Genomic DNA, 12,870 nt, shown 5'->3' with positions numbered 1-12,870 from the left:
CCGACCACAAGGGTCTATAGTATGTAGCCTTACAAATCAAAATCAAAATAAAATATACCGTTTCAAGAACCGCTAAAAGATCTACTTCTGAAGGAAAAATATGCACATAGATTCAGAAAATGAGCAAAACTGATATATTTAAATGCCTAATAAACAACCATTCCCCCTAAAAAATATATTTCTTCAACCAAGTAACAACAAAAAAACTTCAGGTAGATCATTGGATCTGACTAGTAAAATAGACCCTCTGACAAAAAAAACATCTAGATTACCATAAAACTCACATCTTTACCATCAAAAAGATTCAGCCGATTTACACTTACAGCCACTACACTCACTAACTTCCTCAGACAAAAAAAAGAAAAAAAAAAAAAATATAGACAACTAAGTTTATCAAGATTCAAGAACCATATATAAACATTGCACCAAAAAAATAATAGTGAATCTCATAAATCATTATATATACTTACAGCCATTGTCACAAGAATAGAACTAGAAGATTGTATTAATGGATTCAAAGCTCAGAAGAAGCAAACCAAAAAAATAAAAACAGGGCTAGTCGTGGTGGTGTGTTGTGGGGGCCGGGGGGGTTCAAAGAAGTGTATGGGTGGGAGTTAAAGAAGTTATAAGAAACCTAGAACATGAATGAAATCAAAGTGTTTTGTTGGATTCTCCTTTGATAAGTCACTGTGTGTTTTCTAATGGTGATGGGCACAACCGCACACGAAAACACAAACTCAGGAGACAAGTAGAGTTTTTAAATCAATACAAATTTCTATTTGCATCAATTCCCTAATATGTTCAACTAAGTTGCTATAATTACTTGCTTGCCCTTACTTATTTTTATTCTCTAACTTTATTCAAAATTCAAATCTATAATAATTTAATGTACATCTTTTTGAATTATACTGTCCATAATTGCTATGTTGTGGTCAAGTTTTTAAAAAATTGAGTCGAATCCATTTTGAGTCATAAAAAATGCATTATTTTTTAAAGATCTAACACATAAAGTGTGATGTTTTTAATACTGTCAAGAAATATACCTAATATAATTGAGTTTATAATTGTTCAAAACTGAACCACGGCCTGTCATGCTTTTTATTTTGTACTTGCACTTAATCGTTCTAGTGTCGTATGCATTATGTGGTTAATACATGTTCTAAATTGATAGATCATCTATTTAATGAAACTTGATTTTCAAACGTAAAATACTTGATAATTTTTTGTATTCTATTTGGTTGTTTATCACATTTCCTAAAAATGTTTTCAATAGAAAAATTTTCATATATAATATTAATGGTTAACACTTAACCTGATAATGATCAATAAATGTTAATCGATATCTTAACAATTTTTTAACCAAATCGATAATCTTCAAAATAGAACCGAATCAATCGATACCCTATCCTACCTGAATTGATTCAACAAAGATAACAAAATCCATAATTTTTAAAGCTCATTTATTAGTGATTATTTCAAATCAAAAGTGACCAATTCAAATTCAAAAGTTTTGGTATAGTATCATTATAAATTGCCGCCTATAATATGTTCTTAACAAACCTTCATACTTGGTATATCGATTTTATAAAATCTTACTTGGAAATTTGTTTTATCAATTTTTAATTAGATCAAAAGATTACTAAATTTGTTACTTGGAAAAATGGTAAGGAGATCTTATGAATGGTATGAAAAGTCTTAACTCTTAAGTAAGTTTGGGCAAGTAAGAGAATTAGCAAGATTTGATCATAGATTCTCAAATATTTCATAGAAATCAAATCTTAATGAAGTTTTAAAATATATTTGGTCATAATTTTTGAAAATGTATTTTAATTTTTAAAAAAAAAACATATAAAACATGACTTATATCCATAAATTTGACGTAAAATTGTCATTTTTATAATGAACTAGATAATATATTATTCTAAAATTATAACACGATATATTTATTTTTTTGGTTTTCCATTCGATGTTCGGTACCTGTATTGGAGACCGACTAATCTGAATTCGCGTCGCTTAGGGCCCATTCGGGGGAAGCGCCCCTACCAATGAATTTTTCATACCCAGAACTCGAACTCGAGACCTCTGGTTAAGGAAGGAACAACCCCATTCGCTACACCACATCCTTTGGTGATGATATTTTAATAAAAGCTAGTAACAACATAATTAATGCTAGTACAATTCGTCAAATTACAATAAACTACGAAGATCCATCAACAAAATAAATAAATAATAACAATAGAACATAGTGACTATCTATTCATTAGTATAATCTTCCCACGTTTTAAGAATAAACGCTTTACAACGACCATGCATTTTCAGATCGGATGATCAAAAAGGATAGATAGGAATTAGTTGTGGTCATAAATAGATGGACATTTTTTAAATATATATATATATATATATATTTGTAATTGGGATAACTTTTAAAATCTAAAAGGAAATCAATAGTTATATTTTTAGCCCAAAATAGTTTTTAGTATATTTTGGGATTCCATTTTCAAAAAATTCTCAAAATCTAGATAAATTCTATGGCCAAATGGATTTTGCCAGAAAAATAAAAAAATGCTTTCGAAATCTATTGTCAAGCAATTTCTTAACATTTTGAACTTTTGATGGTTTTTTTATCTGCTTGTGGAAGTAAGGCGTATTATTAAGAACTTTTGATAGAATAATTTTTGTATCTTTTTAGTGGAAGTAAGGTGTATTATTAAAATTGCAGTAAAATCAAAACATTAGTCACGCAATATATATATATTTAGAATCATATTTAGAATGAGTTTTATAAATGCAATTGTTCGGCTTTGATGCACCGGTTAAGTGGGTTCAATATCCTAGTCAGCACGCGAGTTTGAATCCCCTCAATTGCATTTGCCTCTTTGCATGATTACACTGTGTGAAAATATATCGGGTATTTTGTTATAATTGTTTTAGTTATAAATGTATTTACATTATAGTAAATGTCTATTAAGATTTAATAAGATCTAGTTGATATCTATCAGGATTTGATGTATTTGTCTTTTAGTGTGAAACTAGGGGCAAATTCCCCTTATAAATAAAAGGGTTTCCTTCATTGTAAATCATCCCTCATGAGAGAAGAAATAAGAATCACTCTCTCTATTCTCTCTACTCTTTTTTGTTCTTTATTATTTTATAACACGTTATCAGCACGAGACTCTGTCAAACAAGGTGAGATTATGCCAAACAAGGTGAGACTATAAATCTTAAGGATTTCAAGGTTAGTAATTTCTTATGTTATTTATCTTTTGCTACTCCTAATATAATTATTATTGGATTTCAGAAAAAATATTTAGTTTTGAACCATTTTTGTTTTAAATTTATTCTTCAAAAACAATATTACCAAAAGGGATAATAATATGTTAGGTTCAAGTCCCATTATGCCTAAGACACCTTTATATGGATAAGACCTTGAGTTTGAATCTCAATGCACCATATTAATGATATTATGATGGCTACGACAAAATAATGGATATTTAATGAAACATATCCCATTAAATATGCTCCATTCCTTGAATTGAATATAGTAGCAATAAATCATATGTATGCCTTAATTTGCTTTTGTAGTAGCTATCATAATTTGATACGCTTAAGGCATGATTGTATTCCATTTTTTGGAATGAAAATTTTGATTATTATAAATATAGATCTATACCATGAGGGTGACTGTGACTGTATATATACTCGAACTTATTTTTTATTGTGAAGACATCATAATGCACCTCCGAATGAGGAAGAATAATTGAGAATTGATTGTGATGATATCACAACTCACCTCCGAATGAGGAAGAATAACTTAGAATTGATGGTATCACAACTCACCTCCGAATGAGGAAGAATAATTGAGAAGAGTTATTTTGAAATCTACTTCTAAAGTAGTAAATATGAAATTTACTCATGTCATAGTAAATCTGAAATTTACTAACGCAAAAGCACTTGTCATGTAAACTTGAAGTTTACTAGGTTAAAAGTTCATAAATTGACATGAACGATTGCGACATCCCAAAGATGTGCATACTGAGTATGTAACATATATTGAAGAATTAGAACATTCTTCATTACTTTTAAGGTTGTTTGTTCTCATAATAAGTTGGTTGGACCAACTAATATTGGGATTGGATCCCTTAAAATCTGAAAAGTATAAAAGGTGAATATGGACCCGTTCACCAGTCATGTGATCTATTGAGATGCATCGATATAAGATAATCATATGTACATTTATTGTCAACCTCCAGTTTGACATTCACAATGTTGCTTGCTCAATAAAATTGAGTTAAGAACATAATTTTTAGATTGTGTAATCAAGATAATTCATCTTGATGATGATGGTTTGGCATTGAATGTCTTCGATAAATAGTTAAACCATTGCTAATGAGAACAAAACTTTATATATTGGTATGAAATATGATATATTGCATACAATAGCACTTGTAATGCATTAGACCAACAAATTATGATTATTTTTTCCCTCTCAATTGGTTCAAGGTCAGGAACCAACTATTCCATCTAATAATTTTGATATGCGGTATACGATTAATAAATATACCATGATGCATAAAGATAGATTCCTCAAAGAAGATGGAGGATGCATGTTAGTTTTCCTAACATAAGGGGGAGATTATAAGCAGATATGAAATATGTTAGGAACTATCATCAGATCCTCATTCAAAAGATAATTCAAGTTAAATGCCGAAAGCATCTCATATTTAGCTGCAAGTGCTCCTATTTTGTGTCCTTAAAGGATAAAGTCTATGCATGCGTAAAGAATGATAGACCAATCGGTTCCAAATAAAATAATCCTTGAAAAGGATAAAGAGCAAATAATCACGATAAGAAGGCAATGTGCTCTTGAAGAGCCCAGGGTATAACACTTTATGAAACCTTATGAGAGGTTTAGGTACCTGAAAATAATGAAGTGATGAGATCTCAAAATGTTATGTCGCATTGTGAACCGATACAAAATAAGAAATCGTCGACGATATCTTTGATACAATATTGGCAATATTGTAAAAGATTATGAGGATCTGAATTCTATGTTAATTTAAGCATGCTGACGTAGAAATATTTATCAAGTGACCTGAAAGGATGCACTTTGATAAGCGTAAAACTTATTTGATTTGCAGTCCAGACACTTGAAGATGTCCCCACTTGACATATTGGATATTGTTACTTGACAAACATCCATATGAAAATCCCTAAAGGATTCAAAATGCCTGAAGCATATAAAGTTAATGAAGAACTTTTTATTATCTTCATAAGATATAATTTGATTATTTGAGTATCATTGAAACTCTTGGAGAGTTTTCAAAAGTAATAGAGTATTTGCTTCAACGAAAAACATGTAAAAATTGAATAAGGATCCATTCCGACCTCAAGGAAAGAATGAGGAACTCCTTGGTTATGAAGTACTATATCTTAGTGCAATTGATGCACTAATGTATCTTGCAAATACTACAAGGCCTGATATAGCCTCTTTTTTTTATAGTTAATTTGTTAGCAAGTTTGTAGTCCCGATTTTATTGGTCATGCTGATTTTGGATACTTATCTGATCTACATAAAGCTCGGTCTCAAATAGGCTATGTGTCCATATGTGGTGGTACTGCAATATCTTGGAGATATACAAAGCAGTCTATCGTAGCCACTTCATCGAATCATGCTGAGATAATAGTCATTCATGAAGCAAGCCGAGAATGTGTATGGTTGAGGTCCATGATACATCTCATTCCAGAAAAATGTGGTGTGAAATATGACAATCTACCCACAATTTTATACGGAGATAATGTATCATGCATATCACATCTTAATGGGGGATTCATAAAAGAAGATAGAACGAAGCACACTTCATTAAAGCTTTTCTACATACATGAGCTACAAAAGAATGGTGATATCAACGTGCAACAGATTCGTTCAAGTGAAAATGTGGCTGATTTATTCACAAAGTCTTCTCCAATTACAACTTTTAATAAGATGGTGCACAAGATCGGGATGCAAAGGTTCAAGGATGTTCTCATTAGGGGGAGTTAATATGTGTTGTACTCTTTTTCCCTTATGAGGTTTTGTCCCATTGGGTTTTCCTTGTAAAGTTTTCAATGAGGCAGCCGATATGCGTATTGTTAGAAATGAGTACTATTTTTCCTTCATTAGATTTTTTTTTCCTACTGGATTTTTTCTAGTAAGGTTTTAACGAGGCACATTATCTATCTAGACATTCAAGGGGGAGTGTTATAAATATATTTACATTATAGTGAATGTCTATCAACATCTAATAAGATTTAGTTGATATCTATCAGGATTTGATGTATTTGTCTTTTAGTGTGAAACTAGGGGCAAATTTCCCCTATAAATAGAAGGGCTTCTTTTATTGTAAATCATCCCTCAAGAGAGAAGAAATAAGAATCACTCTCTCTATTCTCTTTACTCTTCTTCTTTGTTCTTTATTGTTTTATAACACTTTTTAAGTTATTCTTTAAGTTTTGCTTACATTAATCCAGTAAGATAAATTTCTATCTTTACCAGTAATTAGAAGGGCTTTTCTTTTTGCAGACATGTTTAGCCCATGATCTACAGGACAACACTTAAATAGTAACCTTAAAAGAAGTTATTTATGCAAAATGCTCTCAACTAAACTTAACACTTTCAGATTTATATATATTTGTGTATCAATCATAGTTCCAAACATATGAAATCAAGCACAGAAATTACATTCATATATGATACCTATTAATAGTAGGCCTTTTTATATTTTGAAGAGATTATACATCAAAACCCTCAAAACCCTCCTGAACTTGTTAGCAAAACTTACTTTAGACCCTAAATTAATCGAACAATTATTTACCCCCCTTATGAACTTTAAAGTGTATTATTTTGTCCCCTTAACAGCTGACGTGGCAAAAAAAATAAAGGCGAGTTTTAGTGAAAAAAAAATATAAATTTTTTTTAGTGGGACCCACTTTAATATTTTTAAACATTATTTTTTTTCTCTTCTTCCTCACACCCCACCACCTCCATGTCTTTTGTTTCCTTTATTTTTTTTTTCACTTCTATTCACCAAAATCTTCAATCAAATACACAATAATAAAATACATAAATTATACAACAAATAAAATTTCCTATAAAGATCAAGAATCAACAAATTAAATCCCCAAAATACATAAAAATTAATTCTTTAAGGTATCGTTCTCCGAGAATTTGCTAATTTTCAACACCCAAAAAATTCAAAGAGCATCAAATCACAGAAAAAGAAAATTCATTTAAATTTTTAACAATTATTTTTTTTTCTTCGAAATTTTTTAATCTCAGAAATTACTACACTGAAACAACATGAGAAAGAAGAGATCAATAGCATCACGACTAACTTGTTCAAATGTTTATTGCTTTATCACAGTGAAACTATAGTTTCTACACAAATTAAGATATTGGAACTATATTTATCAACCTTATTCCTTCAACCAAGTTTACAAGCTAATTATAACCTTGGAATTGAGTAGGAAAATAAATTCTATAAATTTTTAATCTTATTCAATTTAACCAAAAAATCTGATCGACGAACTTTTTCGGAGCACCGACAATGAAATTCTTTGCCAGAAAACACTGAAATCAGCGATCAAAATCAGTCGCAGCAGTCCACCGTCATTGTCGCTGTTCCGACGACGGAGGTCAGTTGTTCATGGGAGGAGAAAGAAAAAGAAAAAGGAATGAAGTTTGTGGAGCGGAGGTTAGTTGTTGTTCATGGGAGGAGGAAGAAGGAGGAGGAGGAACGGGTGGGAGTGGGGGTGAGGGGGGCTATTTAAAGAAGAAGAAGGAGAAATCGTGGGATGGGGTTGGGGGTTGAAGAAGAAGGAGGAAAGGGAGGGAGATTTATATATATATATATATATATATTTTAAAAAAATATATATTTTATATATACAGAAAAATAGTATATATATTTTTCTTTTTTAAAAAATATATAAAAATAGTATGTGTGTGGAATTACTTTTTTCAAAAAAAAATTATAATTTCTTACGTGGCAGTGGCAATGACATGACACTGATTTAGCAATGACATGGCACTGACGTGGCTTAAATTGGGGCGCGTGTACTTCACTCTCCACAGTGAGAGTGGTATAATTTTTTTAGGGGGTAAAAAATTCACTTTAATGTTATTAAGGGGTATGTAATTGCCCGATTAGTTTAGAGTTTAAAGTAAGTTTTGACCACAAGTTCTAAATGTTTCGATGTATTATCTTTTGAAATAATTGCTGTGTGAACTTTTTGCCAAAATTAAGGAAGACATATGTATTAGGTGCATAATAAGAGGATCATTTCATAATCATATGTTAACTTTTTGAACTTAGTTCCAAGTGATTTTTTGAAGTGAATAAAGAGCATTTGTCAATATCTTGTCGTTTGTGGGGTAACCATTTATTCTATTGCACATGTTTGGGACAGAGCTTCTTTACTTTACTATAATAATTAAAATTTTGATTGATTCATTTCATAAGATAATTTCATTCCTATACCTTTTTGTTCTTTTTGTTTTTTTTTAGTCTATGCCATTGTTTTTCTAGCTCTTATTAATACCCTTTTTTGTCTTAAAATTAAAAATCCTTCTCTTGTGATATAAGATATTATCAACAATCAGAAAAATTATACAAAAGTTTATTCTAACCCATCAATACCAATGATAGGTGTTTTACCTGATCAATTGATTTTGTAGTTATTTATAAATATTGATTTTAGTTTTAAGTTATTTCATGAGACATTTTTGTTTTTATATATAAGAAATCTGAATAAAACACAGAGATCTTTGCAAGGTTACTTTTTTTCGTTGAAATCATAAAGAGTTATTGTTTACTTATTTATATTGTCTTAATAGGAAATCTAAATAAAATAAAACTAATTATTGTCATCGGAGTTTTCATATATATTGTCCTCAATTATTTTTAGTATATCAGCAATATGGAAAACAATGTAACATGAATTATTGTCAATCAATAAGAAGGAAATTTGTTAAAATGCTTGTCTAGTATCAGTGCTACAAAAAGGAAAAGATAAAAAACTAGAAGTCTATGTAGCAATTCTAAAAGGTCTATATCAAAATCAGCAGCACTGAAAAGCAAAAAAGAAAAGGTTTTATTTTGCTGATTGACACTTTTTTTTTGGGGGTGGGGGGTGCGGGTGCGGGGTTTGTAATTTGAATTTAAACAAAGTTTAATAGCACGACTAATGAATTACTTTATTTATAATAACGTAATCGTATAGACCATGCACATATTCTTTTACATAGAAGAGCGATAGAAAGCAGATAGAGATCGTCCTGCTATCTTTAGTCGCCTTTTTCTATAATTTTTTATTTTAATTTATTTATCTTAATTTTTAATTTGATATGTATTTAAAAATCACAGAAAATTATTTTTAATTACAATAATTAACGGCTTAGAAAATTTTTAAAAAAAATAAAAATTTGATTGACTCTTAAAATTTTATCAGTAGTGCATAAATTATGATAGGCGAAGTAACATATATTATTTGTAAATAATATAAAAAGTATCATAAATCACAATAATTAATAACTTAAAAATATTTGATGACATATAAATTTTTGATTTATTCTCTAAATATTATCATAGTTAGATAAGACAGAGGGAGTAAAATATATTATTTGAAAGTTATGTAAAAATATAAATCACAATAATTAAAAATTTAAAATATTCAAAAATCTTAAAATTACATAAAAAAAAATTGGTTGACTCTTCAAATTTTATTAGCGTCACATTAATTGAAACAATGATAGTAACATATATTATCTAAAATCTAAAAAAAAATTACTATATATCATCATAATCAACAATTTAAAATATTTAAAAATCACATAAAAATTTAATTGACTCTTTAAACTTTATTTGTATCACAAAAAAGGTAGCATATATTTTGCTCATGTGAACATGGAGTCTTATGTCTAGTATTAAATTAGAGATGTCCACAATTTTTTTTGGATAACTGCGAATATATAAATATATAGAACTAAGAAGTTACAGGTGAGATAACCATAGTGTCTTGATCACTAGATATTACAGACAGATTTTCCTAACTAGTTAACTATTACATATATTCCTATTAACTAGTCTAGAGATAGTTTTGCGTAGCTTATCATGGAGGAGCAAAGGCAAGGCTTGAGTGGGCGGCTGCAACAAAACATCAACTTGAGAAGGGGAAGAGTGACGGAAAACCTGCGTACACAAAAAGCGAGCAAGCAACACCATTGGGTTCACGAAAACTATGCTGGAGCACTGGATTCCCCAATCTCCTCAACAACAACCTACACATAGAAATAGCAGAGTTATATATGGAATTGTGGACTTCAAGCAAGTTTAGTATATTATCCACAGAGTCTACTTCGATTTCTATAGGTTGGTAATTCTTTAACACCACAAGTTCAAGATCTTTGATCAAGGCTTGGAGTTCAATAAAAATAGGATTAATAACATCGCAACAACAAACATAACCCATAACCCAGTCACCCTTGGAATCGCGTATAACACCACCAATACCCCCTTGGGTAGAGCCTCGAATAAAAAAGTCGTTGCCCTTTAGTTTAAAGGTGTTAAGAGAAGGTCTTATCCAGACAATGGAAAGAAGAAATCGTTTTTGGATAGAGGGATCTGTGGAAGTGAAGAACTTGAATTCAATGACCTTAGAGATTACTAAATTCTTTGACAAAAAAAAGTGTTTGTAATTGTACAGATTACCATTACGATTCAACCATAAATGCCAAAGTACAAAAGGGTAAAAAATCTATCCAAGTGTAATGAAAAGATAAAGACATTGATGATAGTAGTATCAATTGTTGAAGATAGAACAACCAATGGTTTGTTGAGAAATCAAGCAAATCAATGTTTAAACCAAAATTTCTTGGCAATGTAACAATGTATGAAAACATGGGTTGTAGATTCATCTTCAGACAAATAGGGAATAGAGGAACTGGTGTAATACCAATGCAATAAAGAAACTGAAAGGTAGGCAGCCGTTCTTTAGAACAAAAGCTAAAAGGTACACTAAAATTTGTTAACGATATTAAGTTTTCAGATCCACTCACAGTTATAAGAAGAAAGACTGGGGTTTAAAAAGGTGATTATTGTTGAAACCTAATTTTTGTCTTCTTGACTGAATTTATTCTGAACTTCTTTGGTTTTAATAAAATTGCAACATTTATTTTATTCCGATAAAAACTTTCCAAAGTATTTATCTAGATAGTTTCGTCATTTTAAATAGCGATTATATATTCTCATGTCCGTGTATACGAGATCGTATAATTTCATCACTTAAATACGTTTTTACGAAAAATTAAATTTTAATCAAGTATTATCTCAAAAATTAATCCAAATGGAAAAATCTTGATTTAAATATAATTTATTTGAAAAAATATTTGTTTGATTTTATTTGACTAAGAAATTCGAGGCTAAAATGATTATTCCCTGTTGGATTACGATTTAATTTAGCTAAAATTATTAAATTTGTCCATAATTAAAAATCAAAGTGATGATAATTGCAATGTAATTGACCAATTAATTTTTAATTTGACCAAAAATTGAATGGCTAAAATCTAAATCCTAATCTAATAGACCATTTTATAAATGGCCTAAAATTCATTCCTAATCTAACACCCCAGCGACCCACTCCAACAGGCGATCCGGCCCAACAACAACAACTTTAGCCGCCCCAGCCCAAACCTCTAATGACCCGACCCACTTCTCTTCTTCAACAAAACAAAAACGGACCTAATTTCCCTCAGCCATACCACGATAACAACAGTCCAAGCGTACAGAGAAACAACGTACGACAACTTCAGCAAAATCAATGTCGAACAACGCTCAAACCACTGGATAATGAAAAAATTGGTGGTCTTTCACCTCTCCCCTCATCGGTTTGAAAAATTTGGTGGTTTTTCACCTCTCCCCTCATCGGTTTTCTCCCTTCACCCGCGATTTTCAGTCCGTTTCCATCAAATATCACCTCCATCCCTTTCTGAAAAGGAGAAAACATGGAGGTTCAATGGTTCTTGAAGTATTGTCTCTTTGAATCTGTGGACAAATAGTTGTTCATCTGGAAGAACCGAAATTATCAAAATCAAATCTCCCAAATCTCAATCTTTAAAAATCCCTTCTGAAAAGGTAATTTCTTTCCCTTGAATACTGAAAATCGTCACTTTTTCAAATTCACATTTTTGAATCTTCTTAAAAACTTCTCAAAGAAGTTGTTACCCATCTAATTTGGCTTACAAAAAGGGGGTTTTCCCACCCCTTTAAGGATAAGAAAAAATAGGAGAAAAATTGGGGAATGTTTTGAGTTTTCACATACTCTTTCATTCATTACTTTCTCTGTTGTTCTTTGATTTTCTCACGTCGTTCTCATTGTTTCCTTTCGTCGACCGAACTCGAAGTCGAAGTCTCTGGTGAAATCGCTCTCCAACTTATCGTCTTAGTTCGCTGCTCCCGAAAAGGTAACACTCCTTTTACTTTGTCCTAATTCAGCTATGCATTTGATATCCACTTTTATGAGTTTGAGTGAAATTTGATGTGCCTAGATTAGCTTTACAATATTCTATGTTTACTGGCGATCTTTCGGTCACTATGTATAGATTATGATCCAACAGAGAGTAAAAACTTGAATTTTTATAATAGAAAAAAACGTGTATTCCTTTCTTGTGAAAATTCCAATCACGTAACCCGGTGGCTTTTCTTGTTATGGCATGGAGCAGGGATTCTTATTGTGTTATATTTGACTATGTTTCTCCTTATGTGTTTAAGCTGGGTTCTCTTTTTTTTCAAAAAAAAAATAAAATCTTTTCTTTGCTCTGCCTTTTGGAACATAAAT

At 30.6% G+C, this 12,870-nt stretch overlaps 1 long non-coding RNA gene across 1 annotated transcript; it reads left to right on the top strand.

Annotated features, from left to right (window-relative positions):
• Positions 1–11,454: 11,454 nt before the first annotated feature.
• Positions 11,455–12,861, top strand: LOC107842747. Its single transcript, XR_007051443.1, has 2 exons — positions 11,455–12,167; positions 12,437–12,861. It is a non-coding gene; the product is annotated as an uncharacterized LOC107842747 (long non-coding RNA).
• Positions 12,862–12,870: the final 9 nt, after the last annotated feature.

The sequence above is a fragment of the Capsicum annuum genome, unplaced genomic scaffold, assembly GCF_002878395.1.
Source record: "Capsicum annuum cultivar UCD-10X-F1 unplaced genomic scaffold, UCD10Xv1.1 ctg78542, whole genome shotgun sequence".
Taxonomy (NCBI): Eukaryota; Viridiplantae; Streptophyta; class Magnoliopsida; order Solanales; family Solanaceae; genus Capsicum; species Capsicum annuum.
Note: the sequence above shows the minus strand (reverse complement) of the source record. Positions and strands in the feature narration are given on the sequence as shown.